Raw genomic sequence first — 21028 nt, forward strand, 5'->3', positions numbered from 1 at the left:
TACAAGCTGGCATCAAGATTTCCAGGAGAAATATCAATAACCTCAGATAAGCAGATGATACCACCCTTATGGCAGAAAGCAAAGAACTAAAGAATCTCTTGATGAAAGTGAAAGAGGAGAGTGAAAGAGTTGGCTTAAAGTTCAACATTCAGAAAAGTAAGATCATGGCATCCAGTCCCATCACTTCATGGCAAATAGATGGAAAGACGATGGAAACAGTGAAAGACTTTATTTTAGGGGGCTCCAAAATCACTGCAGACAGTGACTGCAGCCATGAAATTAAAAGCCCCTTGCTCCTTGGAAGAAAAGCTATGACCAACCTAGACAGCATATTAAAAAGCAGAGATATTACTTTGGCAACAAAGGTCAGTCTAGTCAAAGCTATGGTTTTTCCAGTGGTCATAGGACTTCCCTGTAGCTCAAATGGTAAAAAAAAAACCTGCCTGTGTTGCAGGAGACCAGGGTTTGATCCCTGTGTTGGGAAGTTCCTCTGGAGAAGGAAAGGGCAATCCACTCCAGTATCCTTGCCAGAATAATTCCATGGACAGAGGAACCTGTTGGGCTACAGTCCGTGGGGTCACAAAGAGTCATACACAACTGAGCAACTGACACACACACACATGTATGGATGTGAGAGTTGAGATTATAAAGAAAGCTAAGCATCAAAGAATCGATGCTTTTGAACTGTGGTGTTGGAGAAGACTCTTGAGAGTCCCTTGGACTGCAAGGAGATCCAACCAGTCCATCCTAAAAGAAATCAGTGCTGAATATTCATTGGAAGGACTGATGCTGAAGCTTAAACTCTAATACTTTGGCTACCTGATGCGGAGAAATGACTCATTAGAAAAGACCCTGATGCTGGGAAAGATTGAAAGCAGGAGGATAAGGGGACAACAAAGGATGAGATGGTTGGATGGCATCTCTGACTCAATGGACATGAGTTTGAGCAAGCTCCAGTAGTTGGTGGTGAATAGGGAAGCCTGGTGTGCTGCAGTCCATGGGGTGGCCAACAGTCAGACAGGACTGAGTGACTGAGCTGAACTAAATTGAACTAGACATGAAGAGATTACTGAATTAGGTGATCGACTTTTCTCTAACTTTTGTTATACCTTAGGAAAAAAAGAAAGCAATTTTAGCTAAATTTAGTTATGACAATGCCCTGCTTTCATTTCTGAAATTAAAAATAAAGATTATTCATTTTACAAAAATTTTAAATACTAAACTGTTGAACAAAAATTGCAAAAATTAACAGTAACTTCATCAACAGAGACTAGGGCTATTAGTAAAGTCTTATGAAGCTATTTTCTTTTATAACAATTTTGGTCTTACTGAACATTATCTTTTACAGTTTGTTTTCTTATATATCTTACTCTTTGAATATATGATTTTAATGTTATCATATTATTTATCAAAGTAGTTAAAGTGTTAGTCATTAAGTCATGTTCGACTCTTTGCATCTCCACATATTGTAGCCCGTCAGACTCCTCTGTCCATGAAATTCTCCAGGCAAGAACACTGGACATCAGTTGCCATTCTCTTCTCCAGGGGATATTCTTGACCCAGGAATCAAACCCAGGTATCCAGCATTGCAGACAGATTCTTACCATCTGATCCACCAGGGAAGCACTAGATATTTTTTTAGTTAAGGTCTTATTACTGAATAAGAAGATTGCTTGCCTATTTCTAAAGAACAAGTGAATATTGTCTAGTGGTTACAAGTTTGAGATTTAAAAGCAAAATGCTCAGGTTTAAATTCTATTTCTCTATCTTCCTGTTATTCACTAATAATTTGTTTCTTAGTTTTGGCTATTCTATGTAAATTATTACAAAGCTAATAACATTATTTCTTTATTGTCTGGGGACTATTTGTATTTAATTAAATACAGTAGTAGAAGGTAAAATCAAAAAAGTAATTAAAATCAACAGGCATATTCAGTATGGCCCATTAGGAAGCTGAATGGACTCAAAACTAATGTCCAGGTTTTGATTAAAAGAGGACATTATTTGGATTATAATTTTAAAACATCATCCTAGAAGAGAAGATAAGGAGATAAAGGCAAAAACAGGAAAACCACTAGGAAACTATTACAATTCTAGACATAGTGGAGACTTGCTGTAGAGGTAGAGATGCTGAGGTGGTTATGAGATATATATATATATATATATATATATATATATATATATATAACTGACAGAATTTGCCTAGAAATTATATGTAATATTGTAAGAGAGCAAAAAGGGGAAGTTGAAAAAATTCCAACATTGTTGGCATCAGCTACTGGGGAAGATACTACTTGCATTTACTATACTGGAAGAAAGAGGAAAAAACAATTTTGGCAGAGATGGGATTTCAGGACAGATGGGACTTCTGAACAGACAACTTCCAGAAGCTTCTCACCTAAGTAGAGATGTGCTGGAGGTAGCTGGACCTTTAACTTCGAGAAGAGGTCGGAGTAGGAGATATGACAGTCATTATAAGACAGGATTTAAATTTGAAATTATCAAGTGTGTGAGTATAGGGAGATAAGAGTGATGAATGGTTAAAGTGTCTACAGGATAAAAAGAGTGTTTTCTAGAAGGCAAGTATTTTGTTGTTCAGTTCGTCAGTCATGTCTGACTCTTTGCAACCCCATGGACTGCAACACACCAGGCTTCACTTTCCTTCACCATCTCCTGGAGTTTGCTCAAATTCATGTCCATTGAGTAGGTGATGCCATCCAACTATCTCATCCTCTGTCGCCCCCTTTTCCTCCTGCCTTCAACCTTTCCCAGCCTGAGTCTTTTCCAATGAGTCAGCTCTTCATATCAGGTGGCCAAAGTATTGGAGTTTCAGTATCAGCATCAGTCATTTCAATGAATATTCAGGACTGATTTCCTTTAGGATGGACTGGTTTGATCTCCTTGCTATCCAAGGACTCTCAGGAGTCTTCTCCAATGCCACAGTTCAAAAGCATCAATTCTTCGGTGCTCAACCTTCTTTATGGCTCATGTGACCTTTTTCTGGCATGGTGGAACCAAAATCTATTTATAAAGAATTTAAGAGAGAATGGAGAGGAGAAATCAGGAAAGAAATTAGAGACAGAAAGCAGAAGGTTATGGGGCAGAGCAGTGGTGTGCTGCCTGGAGGATGATGCCAGGAGTGTTAATAAGATGGAGAAATTATGCCCTACTTGTTGTGCACGGTCCTCACAGATCATTTGTACTAGAGAGAAAAACAAAGCCACAGAACAGAAGCAGAAAGTCTAGAGCCATTTTTATGAGTGAGTGTGAGAGCTGACATCTGGAGCACAAGTGAAAAGCTTTTGTCATTGATAAAAATATAAGCAATCCATACACAGGAAGGAGAAGCATGTAGAGGCCCAGGACACAGAGAGGGGGGTGGGGGATAGTGGAAAGAGCTTGGAGAAATTCTTTTGGAATTGCTTACATTTTCTGCTGACATGTGAGGCTATTGGTCATAGATTTGACCCAATTTAAAGCGGCTTTCCTCCAGGAGAAGTAAATATAAGGAGGCTTGGGCTTTTCAGTGAGAGAGAAGGAAGGGAGGTGAGAGTAAAGGTTAGGTGAGTAATTATAACAGACTGACTTCTTAACTGGTTAAGTGAAAAGTAAGAGCAGAAGTAATTGTGGTAAGATCAGTGGATTGTCAACTCGGTTACTTTAACGAGTTGGATTCATTGTGCTAGGGACTACAAAGAAACAGCTGGAAGTTTAGGAGTCTGTGGTCATAAACCTGGTGGCTTCAGAAGGATACTACTGAGGGCTTTCAGTTGACGGTGACAAGAGGGTAGTCCTGACACAGATGTGAGTCACTGTGATAGTTTCATGAACCAGAGAACAAGAGGCTGCTGCTGCTGCCGCCGCCAAGTCGCTTCAGTTGCCGACCCTGTGAGACCCCACAGACAGCAGCTCCCCAGACTACCCTGTCCCTAGGATTCTCCAGGCAAGAACACTGGAGTGGGAACAGGAGGCAGGGGTATGCAAATGTTTCTGGCATTTCAAACTTGAGGTAGTTTAATACAGAGAAATAGAGACATATCACTATAAATGGGGTTGGGGAAGTAAGTCTAGGGAAATAAAAAAGTCAGAAATCACAGAGAATTCTCACCAATATTCTCAGTCATCTGCAGGATGAAACTGAGTGATTTTTCAGGAAAGAAGCTGGGAGCCGTTGGCAAAACCTTACCTCCTCCAAAGGCCAACCATCTGTCTGTCGCAGCCACAGAACCTCTAATTAGTTCTCTTCCATCTTCAACTTCTCACATGATTCACTCGGTTTGGCAGAATGTAGTTCTTAAGCTTCCAGATCCTGTGACACGTGAGGAAGTATAAAGAATAAATCGTGCTAAATTTCCACCAGAAAAGTAGGTACAGTTTACATATCTGGCTATGCTAATATCATACTCTTTTTCATTGAATTTTCATTTTGCATTGAAATACAGTTAGTTTTACAATGTTGTGTTAGTTTCAGGTATATAGCAAAGTGATTCAGTTATACATATACATATATTCATCCTTTTTTAGATTCTTTTCTCATATAGGTTATTACAGAATATTGGATATAGTTCCCTGTGCTATACAGTAGGTCCTTGTTGGTTGTCTGTTTTATATAGACAGTAGTGTGTATATGCTAATCCCAAACATAATTTATCCCTCCCCCACCATGGTTCCTCGCTGGTAACCATAAGTTTGTTTTCTATGTCTGTGAGTCTGTTTCTGTTTGTAAATAAGTTCATTTGTATCAAATTTTTAGATTCTGCATATAAGTGATACCATATGATATTTATCTTTCTCTGTCTTAACTTCACTTAGTAGGTGAAGATTGATCTGATAATCTTGAACCCATGGTTCCACTGAACAAGCCGAGCATCATCAGCCTGTGTGCTGGCCACGGAATGGAGAAACCCACTTGGATCTCCTCCACTTCAAGGGTAAACTTGGCTGCCCAGATGCTGGGAGGCCTTTCACGATTGTCTCAGATGCACTGAGTTGTCTCCCTGATTATTCTGTCTGTTCAGGGGCAGGGCACTCCCTCAGGCTTATTACCAAAATAGAAAGTCCAGGTAATCCAGAGCCAATCTGCAACATGACATGTCTGATAAGCCATGTGCATCCACAGCTCACATTGGGAGCTATCCACTGACCACAGCAACTCAACTTTTCCTCCCAACACAGTTCTGCCCTTTCTCCTCCACAGATGTTGTTCAAAGAGCATTTCCTAATACATATTCTGAATATCACACTCTGCAATATTAAACTAAACCCAAACTGTGGCATCAAGATTGCAGTGTAGTGCAACTAGCTTTGCTCAAAGGAATCTCCTCATATAGGATAAAAGGAAAACAAAAATGCCCATTGGTAACTGTTGTGATTATTCTTTACTTCAACACACTTACTTTTTTTAATAGTGTATCTTATAAGACTTAGTTGTATCATTGTCCACAAGCAATATCCTTTATAGAAACTAGCTATGCTAGGAGAAAGGGGGGAAAAAAGTAGTCAATTATATACAAGTCAGACTAAATATTTATTTTTTTTATTCTATCACAACAATGCAACCACAAAAGGAGCTATTTCCCAACAGGGTTTGTGACTCCGTCTTTTATACGCTATCCCACAACTCTGTAGTGTCAGCTGATTATGGAAAATGGAACTATTTGTATCAGAGACTCCAATGGTCATGAATCTATTGCTTTATTTTTTTCTATTATTGTATCCATCTATTATCTATCTACTCACGTATCCATTTATTTTTGCTGCATGATGAATCCTGAGAATAGAGAGGTGCATACATAGATAATGGGTTTGGAAGCAACATTTCCAGCTCCTAGGGCCACCTGCATTCTCTGACTCAGCCCCTTCCTGTCAGCTTACAGTCCCCTGCTCCATCTTCACAAACCATAGCCTTCAGTCTCTATGAATGACCTTATATCATGCCTACCCTGCTAGTCTAGGATACTAGACATAGTCCCACCTTCTCCAGAATCTTAAATACCTCTGCAAAGTTGCTTTTGTCATGCAAGGTTACATATTCACAGGTTCTCAGGTTTTGAATGTGGACATCTTTATGGTAAGAAAAGTGAGGAATTTATTCTATCCACCAGGGTAATTCACTCTAACTTGATGCATTCTACTTCCCAAATTTAAGACATTCAGTGATCATTGTACCTCGTGTTCCTTTGTGAAAAAACAAAAATATCAATATATAACCTTATTTTTCATTTCGAAGGAGTATCTTATCATTTCACCAACACTAGAACTCTTAAAGTGTTTACCAAAGAGAAGATCCCTCAATTTTTTATATGCAGGTACATTTCTTTAAAAGGTAGCTATCAAAATTGCATTTCATGATCGACATTCCCAATCAGCATGATTCAATGTAGGAGGTCGATAAAGTATATCAGCATAATGTACCAAGGATGGTGATATGATCAAAGTTGCTGTGGACTAGCTTATAACCAAGGACTCGGGTTGTCAAAGCACTGAGATAAGATACTGATGTGTATCACTGCAAATGCTGCTGAAAGAGAACTGCTTCAGGACAGCTTGCTAATTAGTGAAAGGAAAAAAAAGTCAACTCAATGAGCAAGCGAAAATCGCTCAGTTGTATCCAACACTTTGTGAACCCCTGGACTGTAGGCAGTCAGGCTCTTCTATCCATGGACTTCTCCAGGCAAGAATAGTGAAGTGGGTAGCTGCTCCATTCTCCAGGAGATCCCCATCCAGGGATCGAATCCAGGTCTCCTGCATTGCAGGTGAATTCTTTACCATCTGACCCACCAGGAAAGCCCACTCAATGAGTAAAAGGTCTAGGAATGTACTGCTGTCCACTAACACACACTCATTCCTATTCCCAAAGTCCCAGTCCTTGCCAATGCGCACCTTACCTCTCATACAAAAGCCATGAAAATAGTATAAATTCAGTGTATACTATAATTTTATATTCTGTAAATCAAATTATAGATCTGGATTACACCAATCCTTTGATAAAAATGGTAGCAAAATGCCTCATAGCACTTATGGAATTCGTCCAGTTTTCCAACCAGGTCTTAAACCAAGAACTGAAAAGCATGAGCTTGTTATTGTCGTTTTGTAAGTACTCTTGTATAATGACTAGTGTTAGCCCACCCAGGAATTCTTGTAATCATTTCCACAATATTTTACTGCAGGAGCTATTGCTTTCCCAAATCCTTGCTTTTAGCAGACACTTTATTCCAGGTAAATGTAGGTAATCATTTAATGAACTATTTCTCCATAACATGACAAGGGTTATCAATATTCATTCCTGAGCTGATGATGAGATTGTTATTATCTTCAAATATGAATAGACCAGATATCCTTCTCAGATTACACTGCAAAATCTTTTCACAAGGACCACTTCAAGTACAAATAACAGTCAAAAAAAATCTAACAGAAAAACATCAGTCACTCTAGATATTTCAGGCTGGAGGGGATTTAATACAGAGAATTAAGGGCAAACAAAACTGTTGGAAGAGCCACATCTTTCAAGAAGTCTAAAAGTGCTAGAATCACAGGAAGCTTTCATCAACAATCTTGGCCGCTGCAGCCCGGAAGCCAGTGACTCACAGGAGAACTCACAAGAGCAAATTATGTTTTCTTGTCATTTTCTAAAACCCAAGAATCTGGTCATTGTTGCCAATGGAGCAGTGATGGTTTTTGCTTCTTTCTCTTTCCAATCTTTCATTTCTTTGGCAGATATTTGGTTATTGGACTCATCAAAATAAAAGAATAGAAGGAGGCTGTATTAATTTCTGACAGATAAGTACAGATGATGCAACCCTATGAGCTATGTGAGGAGTAACGATGGAAAGTAGAGCAGAGAGTTAAGAGGTACATGTTTAAGGAGCAAAGAAGAGATAACTTTAACCCAGTAAACTGGATTTAGCTTTTAGTTTTTTTTTTTAACTTTTTTTTTAATTTTTTATTAGTTGGAGGCTAATTACTTTACATCATTGCAGTGGTTTTTGTCATACATTGAATTAGCCATGGATTTACATGTATTCCCCATCCCGGTCCCCCCTCCCAGCTCCCTCTCCACCCCATCCCTCTGGGTCTTCCCAGTGCATCAGGCCTGAGCACTTGTCTCATGCATCCAACCTGGGCTGGTGATCTGTTTCACCCTAGATATACATGTTTCGATGCTGTTCTCTTGAAACATCCCACCCCCTCATTCTCCCATAGAGTCCACAAGTCTGTTCTATACATCTGAGTCTCTTTTTCTTTTTTTGCATATAGGGTTATCGTTACCATCTTTCTAAATTCCATATATATGTGTTAGTATACTGTAATGGTCTTTATCTTTCTGGCTTACTTCACTATGTATAATGGGCTCCAGTTTCACCCATCTCATTAGAACTGATTCAAATGAATTCTTTTTAATGGCTAAGTAATATTCCATGGTGTATATGTACCACAGCTTCCTCATCCATTCATCTGCTGATGGGCATCTAGGTTGCTTCCATGTCCTGGCAATTATAAACAGTGCTGCGATGAACATTGGGGTGCATGTGTCTCTTTCGGATATGGTTTCCTCAGTGTGTATGCCTAGAAGTGGTATTGCTGGGTCATATGGCAGTTCTATTTCCAGTTTTTTAAGAAATCTCCACACTGTTTTCCATAGCGGCTGTACTAGTTTGCATTCCACCAACAGTGTAAGAGGGTTCCCTTTTCTCCACACCCTCTCCAGCATTTATTGCTTGTAGACTTTTGGATAGCAGCCATCCTGACTGGCGTGTAATGGTACCTCATTGTGGTTTTGATTTGCATTTCTCTGATAATGAGTGATGTTGAGCATCTTTTCATGTGTTTTTTTGCCATCCGTATGTCTTCCTTGGAGAAATGTCTGTTTAGTTCTTTGGCCCATTTTTTGATTGGGTCATTTATTTTTCTGGAGTTGAGCTGGAGGAGTTGCTTGTATATTTTTGAAATTGGATTTAGCTTTTAGTTTTTAAAAAATACTTCTTAAAGCTTATGCTACCATCTCTCTGGGCTTCCCAGGTGGCATGAGTGTAAAGAATCTGCCTGCCAATGCAGGAGATGCAAGATTCCTGAGTTGGGAAGATTCCCCTGGAGTAGGAAATGTCAACCCACTCCAATATTCTTACCTGGAAAATCCCATGGAGACAGGAGCTTGGCATGCTGCAGTCCATGCGCTTGCAAAGAGTTGGACATGACTGAGCACACACATAATATCTCTCTCCAAGTGAACTGTTGTTATTTTTCTTTGATTTTTCTCTGTCACTGACACATCTGCTGACTTTCTGAAAAATCAATGAGAACTTCTCACTTGTCATAATTGTTCTGATAGAGCTTCAATTACATGCGAGCTAATTATATCTTGAATGTTCAAACCCCAAATATTTTAAAGAAATTTGTGCTAAAATTATATCTACTTAGCTTTTAAACATGAGACTGACAGCCCTTTTATTTTCTTTTCTTGTCTTGTCATGCTGTTTTTTCTATCCTTTTAAAGCAATTAGGTATTTCCTACTTTTTAAGAAAAATCATGAATTTTTGTAATTCATGTAATGAATTAGTAATATAATTTTAGTACATTTCTATATTTTTTAGCATGCATGTTACATGGTATACCTTAATTTTTTGTAGAGCCACACCTATAGTTATTATTACTGTGGGCTTTGGGGTAAAAATGCCTGGAAATGAAAGACAGCTCTCACTGGCACTGCTCATGTGCTTTTATTTGAATGGTTGTATGCATTCTCAGTTTTCTCACATATAAACAGAGAATACTATCAGTACTTATAGAATTTACTGTGATGATAAAATATTAATAGTACCAAGTACATGGTAAAATCAAAGTCACCAACTGTTATACTAACTCTTCCTAAGTGAAAGTATTAGTCACTCAGTCATGTCTGACTCTTTGGGACCCCACTGACTGTAGCCTGCCAGGCTTCTCTGTCCACAGGATTTCCCAGGCAAGAATACTGGAGTGGGTAGCCATTTCCTTCTCTGGGGCATCTTCCCCACCCAGGGATCCAGCCCAGGTCTCTTGCATTGCAGGCAGATTCTTTATCACCTGAGCCAACAGGGAAGCTCCAATAACTGCTCATAACAATAAACTATTAATAGGCTGTCATTGCTCTTACCTGTAGAGGCAGGCTTTTAAGATCTGTCTTAAGTCCTTTATGAAGAGAAAATAATTTTTACCTCTTCATTTTTCTGCCCCTAGAGGGTTCCCAGCTTTGTCTTTACTTTTTTTTAAATTATTTTTTTCCATTTATTTTTATTAGTTGGGGGCTACTTACTTTACAATATTGTAGTGGTTTTTGCCATACATTGACATGAATCAGCCATGGATTTACATGTGTTCCCCATCCTGAACCCCCTCTCACCTCCCTCCCCATCCCATCCCTCTGGGTCTTCCCAGTGCACCAGCCCTGAACACCCTGTCTCATACATCCAACCTGGACTGGTGATCTGTTTCACACTTGATAATATACATGTTTCAATGCTGTTCTCTCAGATCATCCCACCCTTGCCTTCTCCCACAGAGTCCCAAAGTCTGTTCTATACATCTGTGTCTCTTTTTCTGTCTTGCATATAGGGTTATCGTTAGCATCTTTCTAAATTCTATATATATTCGTTAGTATACTGTATTGGTCTTTATCTTTCTGGCTTACTTCACTCTGTATAATGGGCTCCAGTTTTATCCATCTAATTAGAACTGATTCAAATGTATTCTTTTTAATGGCTGAGTAATATTCCATTGTGTATATGTACCACAGCTTTCTTATCCATTCGTCTGCTGATGGGCATCTAGGTTGCTTCCATGTCCTGACTATTATAAACAGTGCTGCGATGAACATTGGGGTGCACGTGTCTCTTTCAGATCTGGTTTCCTTGGTGTGTATGCCCAGGAGTGGGATTGCTGGGTCATATGGCAGTTCTATTTCCAGTTTTTTAAGGAATCTTCACACTGTTCTCCAGTGGCTGTACTAGTTTCCTTTCAAGGCTACTCCTTGAGTTGAATGAGTTGTGAGACAAGAAGTCACACACTACTGTCACCCATGTCCAGCCACAGCCTTGGCCTCCAGAAATGAACAAGTGAACTGCAAAGTGCCTTATGCCAGAAAGACCAAGAATCTCCTAGAAAGTTAATCAATGATCCTGAGACCATATAGCTTTTAAAATTCCTTTTCAGAAAACTATAGAAGTTGGGGAACAAAACACAAAAGTCACTGGGTTTGGCCTTATTTACACAGTGCATCTTGGCTTTCACATATATGAACCATAAAATAGACGTGAACATATATATTCTTAAAAATAATATTGATTTGGCTGCATCGGGTCTTAGCTGTGGCAAGCAGGTTCTTCAATGCATCACACAGAATCTCTCCTGTGGTACACAAGCTTTCTAGTTGTGGCTCATGGGCTAAGATGCTCTGCAGATTTGTATCTTAGTTTCCCGACCAGAGATCGAACGCATGTCCCTTGCACTGGAAGATGGATTCTTAACCACTGGACCACCAGAGAAGTCCCAATGTGAGCATATTAATAGTACCCTTGCCTATACCTGTGTTATCTTCTTTGCCAACTTTAGTAACATTATATCCATATTTATTAGGATTTTCTTTCTATTCTAATATTAAACTGTGAAAGTATATCTCCTTCCATACATTAATTCATAAAATAATTAAATTAATTCAGAAATGTACCTATTGATGGGTATTCATTTTACTAATTTTGGGGCATACAAAAGTTATTCTATGGGCCCAGAAGAAACTCAGGAGTATGGCATGAACATGGGAAAGAAAAGGATAGCAAGGAAATATTAGATCAGGAAGCAAACGTTTAGTCTCAGAGAGCAGAGCCTTAAGGAAAAGATAGAGTAAAACCTGAAAGGGGAAAAATCTCAGTGAAGAGAACACTTTTCCAATGAACCACATAGATGGGATCATCTTCATCTTGCCTGATTATTATGAGTTCTATCAACTTTTCCATTAAAGTCTAACATATGAACAGTCAATAACGGACTGTCTGCTTACTACATGAACCATCTGTGTACCTGTTTCATGCTTGAAATTGAGGGCTTCCTCAATGAGGCAGAAGTACTGAATGTCTTTAAGGGTTGTCACAGGTCTAAGATTTAAAAGATTCCCATGCACAAACAAAGGAACTTAGGCAGTTGACTGCTTAGTCACAGCAGGTAATTCAACACAAGTATTTCATCATTATGAAGTGATCATTTCATAATTCAGAGACCCTCATGTTTGCTCTCCTAATTTTATGGTCCTTGTTTTATATTAATTTACTCAACAAGTACTTATTCAGACAAAGATTTTAAGTGAAGAATATGAAATATCCCTGCAGTCTCTATCATGTATGTGGTTGAAGGCAGGTATGGCATCAAGCCAATGCCAGATGATTATGAAGACCCTCAGATCTAATTCTCACAAGACAAGGTTCTCTGGCTTCCTTTGACTGGCTTTCTCTCTATCTTTCTCTCTCTCCCCCTCCCTCTTGATTAATCAATTGTTGTTGTGTTTTGTTTGCCCAACCATGTCCAGCTCTTTGAGACCCCGTGGACTGGGGTTTCCCTGTTCACCGTCTCAATGAGTTTGCTCAAACTCAATGTCCATTAAGCTGGTGATGCTATCCAACCATCTCATCCTCATCATCCCTTTCTCCTCTTGCCTTCAATCTTTCCCAGCATCAGGGATTATTATTCAATGAGATATTATGTTTTTTAGTTTTTTTTTTTTTTTGCTACACCCCACAGCATGTGGGACCTTAGTTCCCTGACCAGGGGTGAAACCCACACTCCCTGCAGTGGAAGCGCAGAGTTCTAACAACCAAACCATCAGGGAAGTCCCTTTCTTTCTCTTTTACTAGTTCATTAAACATGCTGTAGTATGAGTTATCTTCCCAGTTACTCATTTGCTCCCTTCTGAACTAATTGAGTGTGGTTAACTACACTTACTTCTTGACACTTTTCTGAGAAAGATATTATGTCTCATTTTAGAATGTGTTGCACCATTTCATAAATACCTGCATGATTGCTCTCATAATTTTATGGTCTTTATTTTATATTAATTTACACAACAAATATTTATTCAATTTATATTACATACTTATTAAGATATGGTCCTGTCTTTAAGAGACTCACATTATGTCACTGAATAAATACAGTTCTCAGGGGAAGGGTGTGGACACATAAAGGAGGAAAGAGTAGTTTTTTTCCTACTTAGTTGGGATGGAGAGGGAGGGAAGGCTGCAGGTGGTGCTGTTTATGTTCATCTTTAAAACTGAATACATGCTTGCCCAGCAAATGAGGTGTAAAAGATGAGGAGTAAGAAGCAGTGTGAACAAAGCCATGGAGAGGGGATTGATTCATTAAAGGAATGTGTTTGCTCCATTCAGATAAGCACCAGAAGGTTGCTCTAAGTCAAATAAGGAAATAACTGAGAAAGGCATCTGTGCCCAGATCTGAGATTCCAGAGAAAGGAGAGAGGAGGGATGCTAAAGCGGCTGCAGTTGATCTTAAGGTCTGTAGGGAGCTATTAAAAATAGTAAGCAGAGTGGGTAAGATGCTCAGATGAAAGTATTTCAGTGCATGGAGTAAGAATATATGAATAGGTTATTGAAAAAGAATAAAAATTCCACAGACAAACATTATATATTTATGAGGATTTGGTCCTTTAATCTGTGGGAAAAGAAAATTGTTTTAGAAGGCTCAATAGTCTAGGGTCATTCTGCTAGGGTTAGAATCTGATTCTACCAACTAACATATACATGAATTGGGCAAAATCAATAACCATTTGGTGCCTTACTTCTCCCTTCTTTCAAATGCTGTGTTTAATCCTCAAACACCAATAAGTTGGGAATAAATTGAAAGCTCCTGGCACAGTTAAGGGTTGTCCAATATTAGTGATTATTATAAGTTGTATATCCATTTAAAAATATTTAGATTCATATTTCACACCATTTATAAGAATATATTTCAAGTGGATCAAACTAAAACATTTTCTATAAAAAAAATATGGAAGTACTAGGGTAAAAAACACAGACATGATCTTCTAACTTTTGGATAGAGAAAGTCTTCTAAGTAATTATGCAAAAAATATCAAAAGTGTGCAAATTTGAGAATCCTACAGTTATGAATTTCTGTGTGAGACATGCCCTGCTGCAAATGAAGACAAATGACAGACCAGATTTTCCAATACATATAAGAAGTGGTGGCAAGGGTGTGGGGAGATAGGTACTTATAGAGAGCTCACAGGTGGGCAAATAGGTGCAATCATTTTAGACAGCAGTGTGGCAGGATTTCTTAAAATAAAAATGACAGGCAGGTTCTGTGAGCCTATTTCTATGTCTCGGTTATTTACAGTCCTCATACAGGTGGTGATTGTGGTTTAGACACTAAGTCGTTTTCAACTCTTGTGACCCCACGGACTATAGCCTGCCAGGCTCCTCTGTCCATGGGATTCTCCATGCAAGAATACTGGAGTGGGTTGCCATTTCCTTCTCCAGGGGATCTTCCTGACCCAGGAATTGAACCTGGGTCTCCTGCACTGCAGACAGTTTCTTTACCAACTGAGCTATGAGGGAAGCACAAATAATACAGGTAACTTTAAAATACCCCAGTATAAAAAGTGTGATATAAATGTGTAAAGAAGAATTCACACCTATACTCAGTGAAGCATACAGAAGGATGTTTACTGCACTGCTGTGGATAGGAGAAAAAAAAATTTAAACTACCAAAATGACCATCAATGGAATTTTAACGATACTATGTCTAACCTATGGAATATCGTGAATATTGAAAGAGAATAAGACAGAGCTAGATCGTTTACATGAGAACAAAATTCTATGACATATGGTTAAGAGAAATAAAAATTGTAAAACAGGGACAGTGTAAGATCTGCTTTAAACCACAGAAAGAAAGAAAGAAAGTGAACTTGCTCAGTTGTGTCTGACTCTTTGCGACCCCATGGATTGTAGCCCACCAGGCTCCTCTGTCCATGGGATTCTCCAACCAAGAATACTGGAGTGGGTTGCCATTCCCTTCTCCAGGGGATCTTCCCAACCCAGGGATCGAACCTGGGTCTCCCACATTACAGGCAGATGCTTTACCCTCTGAGCCACCAGGGAAGCCCAACCACAGAAGCATATCCTTACTTACAGAGGAATATGCACATATTAATGGATAGAAGAAGGTTTGAAAACAATGTCTACCATTTCCTCCCTTCAGATCAGTTCAGATCAGATGCTCAGTCCTGTCTGACTCGTTGTGACCCCATGAACTGCAACACATCAGACATCCCTGTACATCACCAACTCCTGGGGTTTACTCAAACTCATGTGCATTGAGTCAGTGATGCCATTCAAACATCTTGTCCTCTGTCGTCCCCTTCTCCTCCTGCCCTCAATCTTTCCCAGCATCAGGGTCTCTCAAATGAGTCAGCTCTTTGCATCAGGTGGCCAAAGTATTGGAGCTTCAGTTTCAGGATCAGTCCTTCCAATGAATATTTAGGTCTTATTTCCTTTAGGATGGACTGCTTGGATTTCCTTGCAGTCCAAGGGACTGTCAAGAGTCTTCTCCAACACCACAGTTCAAAAGCATCAATTCTTCCACGCTCAGCCGTCTTTATAGTCGAACTCTCACATCCATACATGACTAGTGGAAAAACCATAGCTGTGACTATGTGCACCTTTGTTGGTAATGTCTCTGCTTTTCAATATGCTGTCTAGGTTGGTCATAACTTTTCTTCCAAGGATCAAGCATCTTTTAATTTCATGGCTGTAGTCACCATCTGCAGTGATTTTGGAGCCCCCCAAAATAAAGTCTGTCACTGTTTATACTGTTTCCCCATCTATCTGCCATGAAGTGATGGTACCAGATGCCATGATCTTAGTTTTCTGAATGTTGAGCTTTAAGTCAACTTTTTCACTCTCCTCTTTCACTTTCATCAAAAGGCTCTTTAGTTCTTCTTAACTTTCTGCCATAAGGTTGGTGTCATCTGCATATCTGAGGTTATTGATATTTCTCCCAGCAATCTTGATTCCAGTTTCCCGGCCCAGTGTTTCTCATGATGTACTTGGCATACAAGTTAAATAAGCAAGGTGACAATATACAGCCTTGATGTACTCCTTTTCCTATTTTGAACCAGTCTGTTGTTCCAAGTCCAGTTCTAACTATTGCTTCCTGACCTGCATACAGGTTTCTCAAGAGTCAGGTCAGGTGGTCTGATATTCCCATTTCTTTCACACTTTTCAACAGTTTGTTGTGGTCCACATAGTAAAAGCTTCCCTTGTGGTTCAGACAGTAAAGCATCTGCCTACAATGCAGGAGATCCGGGTTTGATCCCTGGGTCGGGAAGATCCTCTGGAGAAGGAAATGGCAACGCACTCCAGTACTCCTGCCTGGAAAATCCCATGGACAGAGGAGCCCCGTAGGCTACAGCCCATGGGGTTGAAGAGTAGGACACAACTGAGCAACTTCACTTAACTTCACTTCACACAGTCAAAGGCTTTGGCATAGTCGATAAAGCAGAAATAGACATTTTTTCCTGGAACTCTCTTGCTTTTTTGATGATCCAATGGATGTTGGCAATTTGATCTCTGGTTCCTCTGCCTTTTCTAAATCCAGGTTGAACATCTGAAATTTCACACTTCACGTACTGTTGAAGCCTCTCTTGGAGAATTTTGAGCATTACTTTACTAGCGTGTGAGATGAGTGCAATTGTGTGGCAGTTTGAGCATTCTTTGGCATTGCCTGTCTTTGGGATTGGAATGAAAACTGACTTTTTCCAGTCCTGTGGTCACTGCTGAGTTTTCCATATTTGCTGGCATATTGAGTGCAACACTTTCACAGCATCATCTTTCAGGATTTGAAATAGCTCAACTGGAATTCCATCACCTCCACTAGCTTTGTTCGTAGTGATGCTTCCTAAGGCCCACTTGACTTCACATTCCAGGATGTTTTGCTCTAGGCTTGTGATCACACCATCGTGATTATCTGGGTCATGAAGATCTTTTTTGTACAGTTCTTCTGTGTACTCTTTCCACCTCTTCTTAATATCCCCTGCTTCTGTTAGGTCCATACCATTTCTGTCCTTTATCAAGCCCATCTTTGCATGAAATATTCCCTTGGTATCTCCAATTATCTTGAAGAGATCTCTAGACTTTCCCATTCTATTGTTTTCCTCTATTTATTTGCATTAATCACTAAGGAAGGCTTTCTTTTCTCTCCTTGCTATTCTTTGGAACTCTGCACTCAAATGGGTATATCTTTCCTTTTCTTTGCCTTTCCCTTCTCTTCTATTCACAGTTATTTGTAAGCCTCATCAGACAACCATTTTGCCTTTTTGGATTTCTTTTCTTTGGGGATCGTCTTGATACCTGCCTCCTTTATAATGTCACAAACCTCCATCCATAGTTCTTCAGGCATGCTGTCTATCAGATCTAATACCTCGACTCTATTTGTCACTTCCACTGTATAATCACAAGGGATTTTATTTAGTTCATACCTGAATGGTCTAGTAGTTTTCCCTACTTTCTTCAATTTAAGTCTGAATTTGGCAATAAGGAGTTCATGATCTGGGCCAGGGTCAGCTTTCAGTCTTGTTTTTGCTGAGTGTATAGAGCTTCTCCATCTTTGGCAAGAAAGAATATAATCAATCTGATTTCGGTGTTGACCATCTGGTGATGTCCATTTGTAGAATCTTCTCTTGTGTTGTTGGAAGAGAGTGTTTGCTATGACCAGTGCATTTTCTTGGCAAAACTCTGTTAACCTTTGACCTGATTCATTTTGTACTCAAGGGTAAATTTGCATGTTACTCCCAGTTATCTCTTGACTGCTTGCTTTTGCATTCCAGTCTCCTATAATGAAAAGGGCATCTTTTTTGGGTGTTAGTTCTAGAAAGTCTTGTAGGCTTGTAGGCTTTGGTGGCTAAGTGAAGACTTTTCTTCGAGGAGTGATCAGAGCATGCTTATTTTTTATTTATATTTTTAAGTGAGAGTGGAAGGAATAGCAAGATTTAACAAAACAGAAGAATAAAGAAGCATATTCCAGACAGAGAAGCTGTAAGCTAGATTCATGGGACAGATGACAAAGTCTGAGGCTCATTTGAGGAACTGGGAGGAGTTCAACTGACTAGAGAGAACAGGTGTAACAGAATAAGAATCAAGTGAGGGTAAAGGTCCTGAACTTTGCATAAGTGAGACTACTGTCTCTATTTTGCCCTTGAACATGAATGTCATTTTGTTCAGACATAGAATTCTTGTCTCACGTTCATTTTCCTTTTAATATTCTGCAGGGTTGCTCATTACCATTTGGCACGCAGTGTTGCTGAAATGTCAAAGGTTGCCTGGTGCTTGTTGCTCTGCAGGTAAATGAACTTGTCTCTTTTATCAAATATAATGCATATTTTTATCTTGTTTCATTAATATTATCTTCTCTGACACTCAATGAGTCTGAGAAACCCACTACTCATGTTATCACTGTTGATCCCTTAACTGCAAATTTTCTCCTTTTGGAAATCTTATGACTCATATGTTGGAACTCCTACACATTCTCCATGTTTCATCTTTTCTAATGACTTTATAGCCTGCATTTCAACATTTAATGACTTTTAATGGAAGGTTTGTTATGCCTTTTCTTCCCCATTAATTTAATTCTTGGTCCTATTAATAACTCATTGTTTTATTCCTTTACAATTTTTTTTTTGGTGTTGCTTTCTTTTTTTAATTCCTTTACTATTGTTTTAAATTCAGCAACTGTTCTGCCAGTCTTTCCCTTTTCATTACTACCAGAATTTATTCCATAAGCTCAATGCCCTCTGAAATGTTACAAAGTGATTAACATAAATTTCTATTTACATTCTACATCACTCAGGGTTCCTCAGAGAAAGGGAAATAGCAGGAATAGCTAATTAAAGAAATAAAGAAAAAGGGAGAGAGAAAGAAAGCAATTTTAAGAAACTGGTTCACACAATTGTTACAGTTAAGTCACTAAGTCACATCCGAGTTTTTCATAACCCCAAGGACTGTAGCCCACCAGGTTCCTCTGTCCATGGAATTTTTCAGGCAAAAATACTGGAATGGGTTGCTGTTTCCTTCTCCAGGTCGCATAACTGTGGGGGCAGGCAAATATGAAATCTATGTCAGGCTGATACCTGGAGACTCAGGCAGGATTTCTTTGTCACAGTCTCACCCCTAATTTCTTCCCCACCTCTCTTTCTGAGGGAAATATTTTTACTTAAATTAACTGATTGCATGTGTTAATCACATCTACAGAGCACCTTCAGAGCAGCAACTAGAGGAGTGTTTGAGCAAAACCTGGGACCAGAGCCCAGACACCATGACACACAAAAGCGACCAACATTGCAATTTATACCAGTTACTGTTACATTAACATAAAGCATTATAGTTACTTATGATGTTAGAAGTCCTCTGGGTTTGTGTGCTATTCTATTTTTTATCAAACCATCAGCTCTGATTCTCCCATGCAGATTCATCTGATGAAACGTACCATCTTTTCATTTGCCCACGTTTGCTTGTATTTTGCTTTGTTTTTTAATCGATACAGAATTTACGTGAATGCTTTCCAGATATTGAGGTTGAAATGAATTCTGTCAAATCAGACCCCATTGGGTAATCTATCTCAGCTTTCCATTTTATAATCTCTTATAAGTAGTTAAAAAAAAAAAAACCCTTTTAAAAGAAATACGTTTGTAATAACCCCTTTTTAGTCTCTGTCAGGTTGAAAACTCATTTCCAGATAAAGTAACAACTTTAAGTAAAAAGGGTTTGGATCCTCATTCAGAACTGTCTGGTAAAACTGAAGCCCCAAAAGTCACTATCCCAAGCAATTAAAATGATTGATTCAGTAAGTTAGATAAAAGCAATTTTAGAACTTTGTTAAAATAGTTAAAAATAAACTATCATTGGCATCTTTTATAAAAGTAAAGGGAGTGGTCAGTGGTTATTAATAAAACAAAGAGTGCCATCTACTGACTACACAATTCTCTGGTGAAAGCTGCCTTCAACATCAACGTAATACCACACAGCTTCCCAGTGTGATAGTGCTATCGTCATTCATTTGATATTCTGCATTTTCCAAGAACTTTTGTTCATTTTAAAAGATCATATTTAAATCTCTAGTTCTGCTAACTGAAGTGGAATTTACATGTGCTTGAATCAAATGACTGCCACTTTACAAAATCACTGTCATCAAGAAGCAATTTTTTAAAGTGCCCCTCTGTGCTCAGAACTATGCAATATAAAAGAAATATGACTATATTCTCCTCACACAAGACTCAGCAACAATGGTGGAGACTGCAGAAATGTAAGACCAATTAGGCCCCAGCATCCCTGCCCCCACCACAAAAAAAAAAAAAAAACCCTGCTGACATGATTAAATAAAAGCACATATTGATATAACTTCAGATACCATTTTACAGAAGAAGTAACATGTAGAGTTTTTAGGGCAATCAAAATAACAGTAATTGGAGAAGAGTATCATGTACTATATTTAAATTGCTGTTGCTTAGTTGCTCACTTGTGTCCAATTCTTTGCAACTCCACGGACTGTAGCCCTCCAGGCTCCTCCATCCATGGTATTTTCCAGGCAAGAATACTGGAGTGGGTTGCCATTTCCTTCTCCTGGGGATCTTCCTGACCCAGGGTTCGTATCCATGTCTTCTGCTTGGCAGGCAGGTTTTAAATAGAAATCAATGTTTTGTGGCTTCCCTTGTAGCTCAGTCAGTAAAGAATCTGACTGCAATGCAGGAGACCCAGATTTGATTCCTGGGTTGGGAAGATCCCCTGGAGAAGGAAATGGCAACCCACTCCAGTATTCTTGCCTGGAGAATCCCAAGGACAGAGGAACCTGGAAGGCTATAGTCCATGGGGTCGCAAGAGTCAGACACGACTTAGTGACTAAACCACCATCAATGTTTTAAAAGTGCAGAGGATAAGATGGTTGGATAGCATCACCGATTCAATGGACATGAGTTTGAGCAAACTCCAGGAGACAGTGAAG

This window comes from Odocoileus virginianus, chromosome 11, assembly GCF_023699985.2.
Source record: "Odocoileus virginianus isolate 20LAN1187 ecotype Illinois chromosome 11, Ovbor_1.2, whole genome shotgun sequence".
Taxonomy (NCBI): domain Eukaryota; kingdom Metazoa; phylum Chordata; class Mammalia; order Artiodactyla; family Cervidae; genus Odocoileus; species Odocoileus virginianus.